This window comes from Macrotis lagotis, chromosome X (genome assembly GCF_037893015.1).
Source record: "Macrotis lagotis isolate mMagLag1 chromosome X, bilby.v1.9.chrom.fasta, whole genome shotgun sequence".
Classification (NCBI taxonomy): Eukaryota; Metazoa; Chordata; class Mammalia; order Peramelemorphia; family Peramelidae; genus Macrotis; species Macrotis lagotis.
Window position 1 is genome coordinate 173,607,316 of NC_133666.1, and position 14,499 is coordinate 173,621,814.

Sequence of the window (14,499 nt, forward strand, 5' to 3'; positions counted from 1 at the left end):
GTCTGTGGCAACCGTAGCAGTTCTTTGCCTGTATCCTTCCTGCCATTGACCCTTCTTTTCCTCTGCAATAGCCATAATAGATTATAGATTTAGAGCTAGAAGGGACCTTAGCGGCTGTGGAGTCCAACTTTCTCATTTTATAGATAAGAAATGAAGTCTCAGAGGCATTAAATGATGTGCCCAAGAAAGACATATACTAATAAGTATCAAGAGGAAGGGATTGAATCGAGGTGTTCTGACTTGAATTTTACACTTTATCCTCTGTACCACCTTAAATAGGGACATATTTTTCATGATATAATTTTACAATATAAATTCTATCTCAGTATTCAAGATTCTATATGTGACTATGGAAAATGCTTTGATTCTGGAAACAGAATTTGGGTTTAATTGCTGCCTCTGATACTGCCAACTTTCTTGGGCTTCAGTTTTCTCATCCATAAAATGGGGTATTTGGGCTAGATGACCTCGAAAGGCCTTTCCAGCTCAAAAACTTGATCTTAGTGGCTCAAATTGCTTCCACTAAAGTTCTGATTGAATACCTCATATGCTAGAGTTCTTTTAAACTCTGTCAGTGGAACACACCTTTGGCAGGAACTGCCAGTTAGAACAGGCTTACAATACAGTGGACATTGGATAATATGTATTGTTATCTGAAGTCTAATTAAATTAATATAGGCTTATTTTCAGTGTAGTCATAAGATGATGAGTATTTTTGCCATATCAACTCAGAGACTACTATTTTCATAGAAGGATTGAGGTCTGCATAGGTGCAAGGAACACATACTGATGAAATATAGGTCTTTGGCATGTGATCCATAATAAACTAATAAATAATCTGGAAACTTCATATTTAGAATAGGATTTAGGAAAGGATATCATCAGTATGGCATATTCCTGGAAAAGGAGGGCAAATCAAGTAGTGAAAACAAGGGGCAACTGAAATAGAACCTGTATAATCTACTGATATTCATATAATTTCAGGAAATCTAGAGGAAGGCTGTCAACATGTTAGTTGTATTCCCTTTAGAGGTTTTAGAGGAGAATGACCCCTACAAAGAACTGTTTCTCATAGTTCTAGATTACTGGACATTTATATCTAATATTAACATTGAACTTAATATAATTTTATGAACTTTAAAAAATGAGAGCATTTATAAATTATTAATATTTCTGGCAATAATACAGAGAAAAGGTAGAATAAAATTAGAAAGAAGACCCAGTAGTTTTATTACAATTTATATTTTTCATAACCACACATCAAGTCTTGAAATTGTATTTTAAAAGGAATTTTATTTTAACTCATCTTCTATAACTTAATACTTTCTTAGTGGGATTTGCATACTGATTATTACAAGTATAAAAATATTTTTAAGAACATTAATGGTTTTTTCTCCTATATTTGATTTTTTTTTAAAGTTTTTGCAAGGCAAATAGAGTTAAGTGGCTTGCCCAAGGCCACACAGCTAGGTAATTATTAGGTGCCTGAGGTCGGATTTGAACTCAGGTACTTCTGACTCCAGGATCGGTGCTCTATCCACTGGCGCCACCTAGCAGCCCACTTTATTTGATTTTTTTATGGGAACAAACCTAACAACATTTGCACCTTATCTTTTTAACCTTTTGAGAATCAGTCACTAGTTGACTGAATTTATTTTCATAGCTTGGCATTTATCTTTTAGACATGAAACTTAAAAAATTGTAAGCCATTTTGGACAGAAATTTTTCAAAAATTATATATTTCTGTACTTCAGATAGTACACAACATAATTTGACCTTTTCTTAATGATAAGGAGCCATTATTGTGAACATCAGCATGCTAATTTTGCTGAATTAACAGTTTCTATTGCCCTCATGGTGGTCTTCCAGGGTGGTCCTCTGTTCAAGAATCAAGGAAGAAATACTGTTCCTTGTGGCTCTTTTTAATTAGGAGACCAGGATATACCTAAATAACTCAAGTCTTCTTGTCCAGTTTGGTAGCACTTAATGTCCTCAGTTGCATAAGGTATTAGATAATATCTGGAGATAGAAATGATTTAACTACTTTCTGGTGCTAAGGTAATATATTTTAAAAGTATTTTGTTAAAGGAGCTTTAGGTTTTTTAATACTTATTGATGATACATTTCAACAATTATTTATTGGGAGCTTATTATAATGCAAGGTGCTGTGATAGGGATTGGAAATATAAAGACAAAAAAACTAGACATCATTCTAGCCACAAATGAATCGTTACAAAGTAATTTCAATATGGAAAGGAGAGAGAGACTGAGAACTAAGATTTAGTGGATTGGGAAAGGCTGAAGTAGAGCCTGAACTTGAACCTTGAATACCAGAATTTGAGAATTGGAAGGAACGTCAACAACCAGATGGCAGTCCCCACTATATACAACAGAAATTCTCATTGTAACAAATTATACATCCTCTATAGTTTTTTATCTCATGTCTTTTTTTTTTTAACATTTTATTTGTTTTCCAATTATATACAATAGTATATGTACCCATCATTTTTTGCAAGGCTCTGAATTATACAGTTTTCCCCCCTCCTCCCTTCTCTCTCCCCCCAGAAGGCTGTCTGACAGTCTCTACATTGTTTCCATGCCATACATTGATATAAAGTGAGTATTACAAGAGTAAGCATAAGAATAAACATAAACCCCCTCCCCCAAGAAGATGAGAAACCTCAAGAATAGAGAGAGAGAGAGAAATTGTACTTCAGTCTGTGTTCAGATTTCAGTGGTTTTGTCTCTGGGGTGAGTTGCTTTCATTATCTTAAGTCCACCAGAGAAGATGCTTCAATATTTTTCCCACAGCTGCTATTACTAGCTGTGCCTCCACTTTATTACTCCCCGCTCTCATTTATTCTGTTCTCTCTCTCTCCTTTCATCCTGGCCCTGTTCAAAAGTGTGTTGAATCTGAGTATCCTCTCCCTCAGTCTTCCCTCTCTTCTATCACTTATTCCCCCCTTCCCTCTCCTCATTACCACCTCATCCTGTCCCTTTCCTACCATCCTTTTCCAGGGCAAGACAGATTTCCTCACCCTGTTACGCGTGTATGTCATTTCCTCCCTGAGCCATTTCCAATGCGAATGAAGGCTCACTCATTCCCCCTTGCCTTCCCCCCCCCCCGCCTCCACTCCCTTGAAAAAGCCTTTTTCTTGACTCTTATATGAAATCTCTCAGCTTCTTCTTCATTGCCTTTTTCTTCCTCCCAGTACTGTCCCCCATCGCCCATTGACTCCATCCCTTTACCTCATCATATTCCTCTCCTTCCTGTGTCCTGTCTATATATGCTCCTTCTAACAGCTCTTATAAATGAGAAAATTCATATGAGTTATCAATATCTTCTTCCCATGCAGGAATACAAACAGTTCGACATCATCAAGTTCCTCATAGTTAGTCCTCTTCCACTCCCTCTATGGTTCACCAGAGTCCTGTACTTGGAGATCAAACTTTCTGTTCAGCTCTGGTCGTCTCAGTAAGAAAGTTTGGAAGTCCCCTGTTTCATTGAAAATCCATCTTTTCCCCTGAAAGAGGATGTTCAGTTTTGCTGGGTAGTTGATTCTTGGTTGTAAACCAAGATCTTTTGCCTTCTGGAATATCATATTCCAATCCCTATGAGCCCTTAATGTGGATGCTACTAGATCCTGTCTAATCCTGACTGTGGAGCCTCCATAATTGAATTGCTTGTTTCTGGCAGCTTTTAGAACTTTCTCTTTGATTTGGGAGTTTTGGTTATAATATTCCTGGAAGTTTTTCTTTTGGAATTTCTTTCAGGGTGTAACTGGTGAATTCTCTTGATTTCTATTTTTACCCTCAGCTTCTAGGATCTCAGGGCAATTTTGCTGTATTATTTCTTGAAAAATGAAGCCTAGGCTTTTCTCCTGGTTGTGCATTTCAGATAGCCCAATAATTTTTAAATTATTTCTTCTGGATCTGTTTTTTGAGGTTGGTTGTTTTGGCAGTGAGATATTTTACATTTCTTCTAATTTTTGGCTTTTTTGGCAGAGTTTCATTTCTTCCTGCATTCTTGCAAAGTCATCAGCTTCCTTTAGTTCCATTTTACATTTGAAGGAGTTATTTTCTTGAGAGAACTTTTTTATCCCCTTTTCCAGCTGACCGATGCTTCTTTTTAAGGCATTCTTCTCATTTGCCTTTTGTTTTGCTTTTTTCCATTAGGCCTAAACTTGTTTTGAACATATTATTTTCGTATTTCTTTCACCAAGCTTTTGATTTGGTTTTCATGATTTTTCTACATTGCTTTCATTTCTCCTTCCAATTTTTCCTCTACCTCCCTTAATTGCTTTTTTTTGGGGGGGGGAGTTGCAAGGCAAATGGGGTTAAGTGGCTTGCCCAAGGCCACACAGCTAGGTAATTATTAAGTATCTGAGACCGGATTTGAACTCAGGTACTCCTGACTCCAGGGCCGGTACTCTATCCGCTGCTCTACTTAGCTGCCCCTTGTAATTATTGTAGTGATTATAAGAAGACTGACATACTAATTCTCTGTTAGTGGAACTGTAAATTGGTCTAACCATACTGGAAAATAGTTTTATAATTTGAAAAGTCACTAAACTGAGAAGGAAAGGACTTATATGCATGAAAATATGTCAACACTTCTTCTTGTCTTAAGGGACTGGAATCAAAATTGAGTGTACTAAATCATTTGAGAAATAACTAAACACATTTTAAAAAATTTTATTTCATGCCTTTTCAAGGTTTTTTTTTTGTCAAATATTTGGTTGAACCATGATTTTCCTTGGACCTTATGATTTTTCCTCCCCAGCTCTTTACCGTTTATTTAATTTTCTTTTGAATATTACTGTTTACTTTTAACCTGCTCATGACATTTAAAAAAAAACTATCTTAAAAAAACGAATCGAGCAGTAATGGGAAATATTCCATAAGATCCTGACTTATTTTAATATTCATGTCCAGCAACTTAGAGAAGGAATGGATTAACAGCTCCCCAAAGTCAGACAGACTTCCATTTCTCTAGATAGAATGCAGATGAAAAAGCATTACTAAAGATGTTTTACTGAGTAGTACTTTAAAGAATTGGTGATATTATTTTCCAGCAGGTGTTTTTTTCAGTAACAGGTAGAAGTGTTTTGATGAGATGGAAAAATCAGGATTGACCAATCTGAAAGTACATATACTACTGAAAACAAGCTAAAGATTCTATAGTGTTTACTTTTGAGCAAACAGATGTTTAACAACTACTACAGTTGTGTAAATAAATATATTTTATGTAGAACTTGGTAGAAAGCATTTTCTAAGGTATTTCAGAATATGGAATCATGGTCTTGTATCTTTTTGATACAAAGTCTTGTTGAATCTCTTTGAAATTTTATCATTTCATTTAGTAAAATATATTTACTTAACTATAATTTGTTAGCCATTCATTCATTTTGATTGACACCTCCTTAATTTTTCAGTCTTTTGACTGTACAAAATGAGCCGCCATAAATATTTTTAATACATATAGAATTTCTTTATTTGATCTCTTTTGGGCATGGGCCTAGAAGTGGCATACATCATTGTTGGGTGATAGGTTATTTAGCAATTTGAACATGAATACCTTCTACAACATCTAAAATAAATGGTCAGCCAGCTTCTGCTTGAATAACTTTGGTAATAGGGAGCCCACTAAACTCTGAATCAAGGCTATTCAATTTCTTTTTAGAACCATTTAAAATTCTTCATATAGTACTTTGGGGACTGAAAAGGTCAAGTCTGAATGTCATAGTAATGCTGTCATTGATGAAGAAAATTGTTGTACAAATGCTGAGAAATCTGTTCCTTTTTTTGCTTGTTTTCTGTCTTCTGTTTAGTTTTATGTGAAAATAACCTTGGATTGATCTGGTCTAATTAGGTCTCATGACATACTTTCTGCAAGTTTGCTCTATTATGAAGTGATGGTGATTACAATTTTCTACCACTCTCCCTGTGAAGTTTTCCAAATACAATCTAAATTGGTGTTGCCCTTGACAGTAGTGTCTTTTTGTTTGGCAAAGCAATCAAGTGTTTGCTCTCTGAGGCAATTTCTTGGCTCTTTTGTCTTTCTTGTGGTGATTATTTTACATTGATTAAATTTTGATAATTTTTTATTTTTTTAAAATAATATTTTATTTTTTACAATTACAAGTAAAGTTAACTTTTAACATTGATTTTTAAAAGATTTTGAATTCCAAGTTTTCTCCCTCCCCAAGCATCCCTAAAAAAGGTACAAATAAGTTATATGTGTGCAGTCACGTTAAACATATTTCCATATTAGTTGTGTTGTGAAAGAAGAAACAGATTAAAAATTTAAAAAAACACAGATAAAGAAAGTGAAAATGGTTTGTTTTTATCTGCATTAGATTCCATCTGTATTTTATCTGGAACTTTCTGGTACAGTATACAATGTTTTGCTGTTTCTGCTCAGTTCACTTTGCATCAATTCGTATAAGCCTTTCCAGGTTTGTCATTTCTGATAATTTTATAATATTCCCATACATTCATATACCACAACTTGTTCAGCCATTCCCTAGTTGATTGGGCTCCTCAATTTCCAATTCTTTGCCACCACAAAAAGAACTGCCATTCCTCAACTGATAAATGAGCAAAAGTTATAAACAGATTTTAGATGATGTAATCAAAGCTATCTATAGTCATATGAAAAAATGTTCTAGTTCATTATTCATTGGAGAAATGCAAATGAAAACAATTAGCTACCTTATACCTTTTAGATTGGCAAATAAGATAGAAAAAGAAAATGATGAATTTTGGAGAGAATATGGGAAAATAAGACATTAATACACTGTTGTTAGAGTTGTGAACTAATTTAAACATTCTGTAGAGCAATTTGCAACTATGTCTAAAGGGCTAAAAAAAACCCATGAATACCCTTTGACTCAACAATACCACTACTAGTTCTGTATCCCAAAAGAAGTAAAAAAAAATACAACAAAAGGAATTACATTATAAAAATATTTACAGCAGCTCCTTTCTCATGGTAAAGCGTTGGAAATTGAAGGGATGCCTGTCAATTGGGGAATAGCTAAAATATTGTGATATGTAATTTTAATAGAATACTTTCCTGTTTTAAGAAATGATGAGCAGGATGTTCTCAGAAAAATCTCAGAAAGATTTGCATGAACTGATGCAAAGTGAAATATACTGTATCCAAAGTAACAGCAATAATGTAGGATGATCAACTTTGAAAGACTTTATCAGGAATACAATGATCCAAAACAACTCTGATGGTCTTATGATGAAAAATACTATCTATCCCCAGAGAAGGAACTGAACGTGCACACATATATATATATATATATATATATATATATATATGCACTTTTTTAAACTTTATTTTTCTTCAGTATTCTATATTTTCTTTCACATATTGTGAAAGAAAATATAAAAATAAAAACATTATGGAAATGTTTTACTTGACTATACAAGTATAACCCTAAATAGAATTGCTGGCCTTCTCAATGCAGGTGGAAGAGAGGGAGAGAATTAGGAACTCATGTTTTTTAAAAGAATGTTAAGAATTGTTTTTACATGTAACTGGAGAAAAATGCTAAATGAAAGGGTTTTTTTAAGAGTTGTTACTCTTTGTGTTGGCAGAGAATTGGAATTTGAGACAATTTCCATCATTTAGGGAATAGCTGAACAAATTTTTGCATATATAAAAAACAATGCATAGGCAGATTTCAGAAAAGCCTGCAAAGACTCAGCTAATGCTGAGTGAAGTGAGCAGAACTAGAACATTGTACACCTTAACATGCAACATTGTGATAAACTATGATGGATTTAGTTCTTCTCAGCAATACAACGATTAAAGAGAGTTCTAAAAGACTTGTGATGGAAAATACCACTTTCATCCTGAGGAAAAAACTATGGAATCTGAATGTAGATCAAAGCATACTATCTTCACCTCTTTAATTTTATTTTTTGCTTTTCCCTTCTCATGGTTTTTCTCCTTTTGTTCTGATTTTTCTTTCACAATGTAACCATTGTGGAACACAACTGTATATGTATAATCTATGTCAGATTATTTGCTATCCTAAAATGTAGGGAAGGAAGGAGAAAACTTTACCAAAATGAATGCTGAAAATTATTTCCTTATAATTGGAAAAATAAATAGCAATCAAAAAAATTTAAAAGTAATTGTTACAAATATTTTTGTGCATATAGATCCTTTCCCCTTTTTTATGATCTTTGAGATACAAATCTGATAGTGGTATTGCTGGATCAAAGGATGTGCACTTAAATTTGATTGTCATTTGCGCATAAATCCCATTTGCTCTCCGGAATGGTTGGATCAGTTTACAATTCCACCAATAATGCATTAGTGTCTAAATTTTCCCAAATCTCCTTCAACATTTATAATTTTCTTTTTCTTTTCATGTTAACCAGTCTGATAGGTATGAGGAGATATCTCAGAGCTATTTTAATTCTAATTTCTCTAAATCAATGGTGATTTAGAGGATTTTTTGATATGATTTGAACTGAAAGCTTTGATTTCTTTATCTGAAAACTGCCTGTTTATATCCTTTGACTATCAGTTGAGAAATGACATGTATTCTTATAAATTTGACTTAGTTCTCTATTTACTTAAGAGGTGAGGGCTTTTTCAGAGATATTTGCTGGAAAATTGTTTTCTAAGTTTCTGTTTTGCTTCTTTTTTTTTCTTTTCTTTTTTTTAGGTTTTTGCAAGGCAAATGGGGTTAAGTGGCTTGCCCAAGGCCACACAGCTAGGTAATTATTAAGTGTTTGAGACTGGATTTGAAACTAGGTACTCCTGACTCCCAAGGCCAGTGCTTTATCCACTGCGCCACCTAGCTGCCCCTCTGTTTTACTTCTAATTTTTGTTGCATTAGTTTTGGTTGTGTAAAACTTTCTAATTTAATATGTTCAAAATTATCCATTTTACATCTACCACACACTATATCTCTCTATTTGGTCATAATTTCTTCCCTTCTCCATAGTTCTAACAGATAAACTATTCCTTGCTCTCCTAATTTGCTTATGGTGCTTATTTTGTCTAAATCATGTACCCATTTTGACCTTATTTTGGTATACAGTGTAAAATATTGGTTTATACCTAGTTTTGCGATCTTTTCCAGTTTTTTCAGCAGCTTTTTGTCAAATGGCATTTGGGGTCTTTGAGTTTCTCAAACACTAGATTACCTTTGTCATTTACTGCTGAGTCTTTTGTTCCTTATCTATTCTACTGATTCTTGGTAGATAATTCTAATTGTTTGTTTCAGTGTATTTTCTTTCCTTCATTCCCCACTTTTCATTGTCAATTAATTTTTTGGATAAATTTATTTTGGAGCTTTTTTGATCCCATAGTGTAAAAATCTGATCTTTATTCTTTCTTCTAACCAGTTTATTTTGCTTTTTATTCTGATAAATTGGTATCATGACCCCTACATTCAATATCTGATATTTCCTAAGGTGAGTTTAAACCAACAGTGACTATCTTTTGAATCTACTTTCAGCCAATCCCAAATCCACCTATATGTATGATCTTCTGGTACATTTATCATATGAAGACAGACTTACCAGATGCTTTGTTGGTGACATTTCTCTAATGTATCAATCTAGAAACTTTGACCAAAAGAAAGGAGATAAATTAATCTGGTTTGAATTATTCTTTATGAGGATGTTGGACTAGATAGAATTTTTGGGGGGGCCAGGCAGTGGGGTTAAGTGACTTGCCTAAGATCACACAGCTGGAAAATTTTCAAATGTCTGAGGTCAAATTTGAACTCAGGTCCTCCTGATTCCAGGGCCAGTGCTCTATTCTCTGTGCCATCTAACTGTCTCTGACTAGATAAATTCTAAGAATTCTTTCAGTTTTAAATATTTATAGTGCAATAATTTCATATTTTGGGGAACTCATGGTAAATCTTGGGATACGATACCTTGTCTTGAGTTCCATCTGTCTGGTTTGAAACTTTTTAAAAAAAATTAAACTGTTCTATTAAACTTTTTTAGAGAAGTCATGATTTAATTAAATTATTAGCTTAAAGAAGGATTCTGTTGAGGAATACTAGAACAAAGTAGAATATTCAATCAAGGGTTTTATAAAAGCAAAAAGTAAATTTTATTAAACTTATAGTATTGTCCTTGAGAAATATAAAATGTTCAACTTTTGTTTTTTGCTTTTTTTTAGGTTTTTGCAAGTCACTGGGGTTAAATGACTTGCCTAAGATCATACATTAGGTAATTATTAAGTGTCTAAAGTTGGATTTAAACTCAGGTTCTCCAGACTCCAGGGCAGGCGTTCTATCCATTGCACTATCTAGCTGGCCAAAATGTTCAACGTTTTAAAAGACAAGGAAAGAAAATAAATTTTTCCCTCTGTCCTAATAAGTCTTCCCTTCAGGAGCTGTCCAACATGCTGCAAGTCTTTTTAAGTCTTAATATTTTGAGAATAACAGCATCACTTGGGCTGTTCATCTTTTATCCCTTTCCTTTCTACATGAACACCTCACTTTCTTTTCCAACTATGCATTTTCTTGGTGTCTTTTATCCAACTAACAGGAGAGTATTGGTAGCATTCTATAGCTAACTTGCATTTACCACATAATACAGTGAAAGAACAATGACTCTGTACCCAGTTGACTTGGATTCAAATCATGTTTACTACCTATGATCTTTGGCAACACACTTATCATCCTTGGGGTCTATATAAACCCTCCTAAGGTTTCTCCTAGCTATAGGTCTATGATCTTGCAATCTCGTGATTGCCTTTTAGGTTACTTGCAATTCTGGGGCATCTAGGTGGTGCAGTGGATAGAGCACTGGCCTTGGAGTCAGGACAACGGGAGTTCGAATCAGTCTCAAACATGTGTCACTTACTAGCTGTGTGACCTTGGGCAAGTCACTTAACCCTGATTGTCTTATATCTATGTCCATTTCCAGTCATCCTAATTCATATCTGGCCACTGGACCCAGATGATTCTGAAGGAGAAAGTGAGACTGGTGACTTAGCACAGCACCCCCCCCCCCAAATCCAATTCATGTGCTTGTCATGACATCACCTCCCTGTTGTCATGGTCTTCTTTGAGAATGAAGGAAAACATCACTTATAATTTTGATTCTTTGGAATAATAGCTATTATTTATACAATACTTTAAGATTTGCAAATTACTTTTCATATATTATCTTTTTTATCCTCACAAACGACCCTAAAAGGTAATTGTTATTATTAGCTATATGTTATAGAAGAAAAAACTATGACTAATAGTGGTCAAGGGATTTTCCTATGGGCATTCCAATAAGCATTTAAAGCCATGTTTGAACTGATTTTCCTGACTTGAGGTCCAGTGCTCTAACCCCTGTGTTTTCTGACTGCCTAAACAGGGAAATTTTGCTCTTATATGATTAAAAGTTATAAAGCATCATCTTGAGAATATTGATTTTAAAAATGAATTTTGTGTCAGGGATTGTTTTGCATCATTTAATGTAAATTTTTTTGAGTAATAAAATATTTGTAATTTTCCCATTTGATATCTTCTGCCTTTTGAAATATTAAAAATTATTTCATGAATACTTTCAAAATTTTGTTGTTTTTAGCTTATGTCTCGTCATACTTGTGGTTAGATCAAGCTGTTTTCCCTGGCTTCATCTCCTTAAGTACTATCTCTCCTTCCTTATATAGCTATTGGAAATGAATCCAAATGTGGTAGCATTATGATCTTTTTTTTTAAATTTAAGTTCTATTGGTATGCTTTATTTTTACATTGCAAACTCTTACATTTTATCCTCACATCTTGAAGAGTCTGTTTTTGTTTTTGTTTTTTTTTTAACAGAAAACAAGTAAGCAAAACAAGTAAGAAGGACAGCATAATGCACTGACCTAATCTAAAAATGTATGTAACATTCCACATCTGTAGCAGCCTCTAGCTTTTATATTTAAATTTTTTTTTAATTTTACATTAATTTAAAATGAATAGAAATTAATTTTTTTCTTCTCGGCATCTATCACATTGAAAATAAAGAGAGAAAAAATAAATTCCTTGTAACAGATATTTATAATAAAGAAAATCAAATTCCTCCATTTTCTCCTGATTCTACTTTTTTCCTTCTTCATCAGTTATAAAAGACTTCCAAATTGCCTATTTTTATAATATTGATGTTATTGTATAAATTCTTTTTCTGGTTCTACTTAATTTACTCTGCATCCATGTACATAAGTCTTAATATCATATCCTTCCTTACTTCTTATAGTACAGTAATATATCTACTTATTTATATACTATAACTTATTCAACTTTTCTTAGATGGATGAGCAACTCTTTTGTTTCCATATTTTTTCCATTTCAAAGAGAATTGCAATAAATATTTTTGTATATAGAATTTTTCTTATTTGATCTTTTCAGGTTATAGTTGGTTCTAGTTTTTTGCTATAATTGGGCCAAAAGACATTCTAAGCATGCTAACATTATTTAGGAAAATGTACCTGAAGGAAGGCTGATATATTGGCTCCATTTTTATCTATTGTCTCCTACTTTTATTCTCATTTCAATTTCATTTATAATTGTTCTTGGGATTATCTGACCTAATTGGGTCTTGTGCCAAACTTGTTGCAAGATCATTTCCCCCCCTTTTTCCATTATTTTGTTCAATGGAACTGACAATTTTATGCCATTTTTTTCTGTTATGTTTTGTTACTGTTAATGTGTGATTTATGAATGTTGACTTAACTTCCATGTTTCTCTGTTCAGCAAGGAGATCAAATATTTTCCAGGCTCTTTTAATTCACTATTGTAACTTTTTTGCAATAGTTGACAATTCTCATAAATGCAAAATTTCAAAATTGAAGTCTCTACTTTTATCCATTTCCCAGTCTTAGAGGTAGTAGTTTGTTTAAATAGGTTTGGTTGGAACTGTTGTAATTATAAGTATGTTTTTATCTTAATACCTTCTCTTAATTTGATATTGCTTTTAGCTTTTACTTGAACTAGTCACTTGGTCTGTGTATACATAGCTAATTCTGAAATGACTCCCACTTTCCTTCCTTATTAATATATACTTAATCTAATTTTTGTGATTTTACTTTGAATTTATACAACGTCTAGCATCTTTCTACCATCCTCTTGAAGAGTATTCATGGTATACAGGTTTGAGCCTTATGAGTTGTCTACAAGCCTTTGATCTTTTTTTTATTCTGATTTACACACATTTGTCAATATATTTTTCACCATCATTTTCCATGTTTATCTTCACAGTGAATTAAATGTCAAGAAATGTATGACTTTGGTTTGCTAGACCCTATTAATTTTTTTGGTGGAATTTTTCTACTTGGTTATCTCATTCTAACATTCTAACATGAAATTTTTTTTTAAATTGGGATTAATTAGTTCTTTATTTGTGTTTAGTAGGTTTCATTTGGGTAATTGCAACATTTTCTGTTTGTAAAATAAATTTGTATAGATAAGTTTTGTTTTTCCTTTGTTTAAATTTCCTTCTTTTTCTTCCCCTCTCCTTGGCAAAGAACTATTTCATATAGAAAATAATTTCTTTTAAGTTTTTGCTAGGCAATGGGGGTTAAGTGGCTTGCCCAAGGCCACACAGCTAGGTAATTATTAAGTGTCTGATGCTGCATTTGAACTCAGGTACTCCTGACTCCAGGGCCAGTGCTCTATCCACTGTGCCACCTAGTTGCCCCGAAAATAATATTTTTTTAAAGAAAAAAGGAAGGAAAAATGCAGTCATTAAAACTAACCATTATATCAAAAAAATTGAAAATAAATGCAGTTTTGCATACCTATACACTTCTTACCTCAGCAAAGGAGTGCAAAAAGTTGTCTTAATATATTTCACCTGGAACTGAGTTCAGCCAACTTTTTAATTTATTTATTTATTTGTTTGTTTGTTTTTAGGTTTTTGCAAGGCAAATGGGATTAAGTGGCTTGCCCAAGGCCACACAGCTAGGTAATCATTAAGTGTCTGAGACCAGATTTGAACCCAGGTACTCCTGACTCCAAGGCCAGTGCTTTATCCACTACGCCACCTAGCCACCCCTAATTATTTCTTTAGGTCTATTCTTGTTCCTTTTGAATTTATAGTGTTAAATTTTTTCAGTTGTTTTGTGGGTGTTTTTTCCATTGTCTTCTTGTAGTCATTTGTGCATATTGTTTGCTTGCCTCTACTTACTTTCCTTTTCATCAGTTCATATATATGTATATAAAATATCTTTCCATGACTCTCTGTATTCATTATATTCATTATTTCTTATAACTTAATTATGATATTCCGTTATAATATTTTATGACTTTAAATTTTTTTGTCATATTCTTCAAATGGTGGCCATCTAGTTTCTAATTCTTTGTTATCACAAACTTTTCTGCCTATTATTTCCTTGGCATATATGCCTAAATTCTATAGGCAGTAGAATTTTTTAGTTAAAAAGCTATGGACAGTTTAGTCACTTTTTTTTGCACAATTCCAAATTGTCTTCCATAATGATTATATTAATTCACAGTTCTACCAACAACG

The 14,499-nt window shown here is 33.2% G+C and overlaps 1 protein-coding gene across 8 annotated transcripts in view; it reads left to right on the forward strand.

The window, feature by feature from the left end:
* The window catches only part of AOPEP (aminopeptidase O (putative)), a 632,574-nt gene that overhangs the window by 37,430 nt on the left and 580,645 nt on the right, over positions 1 to 14,499 (forward strand). The gene's annotated exons all lie outside the window — the stretch shown is intronic.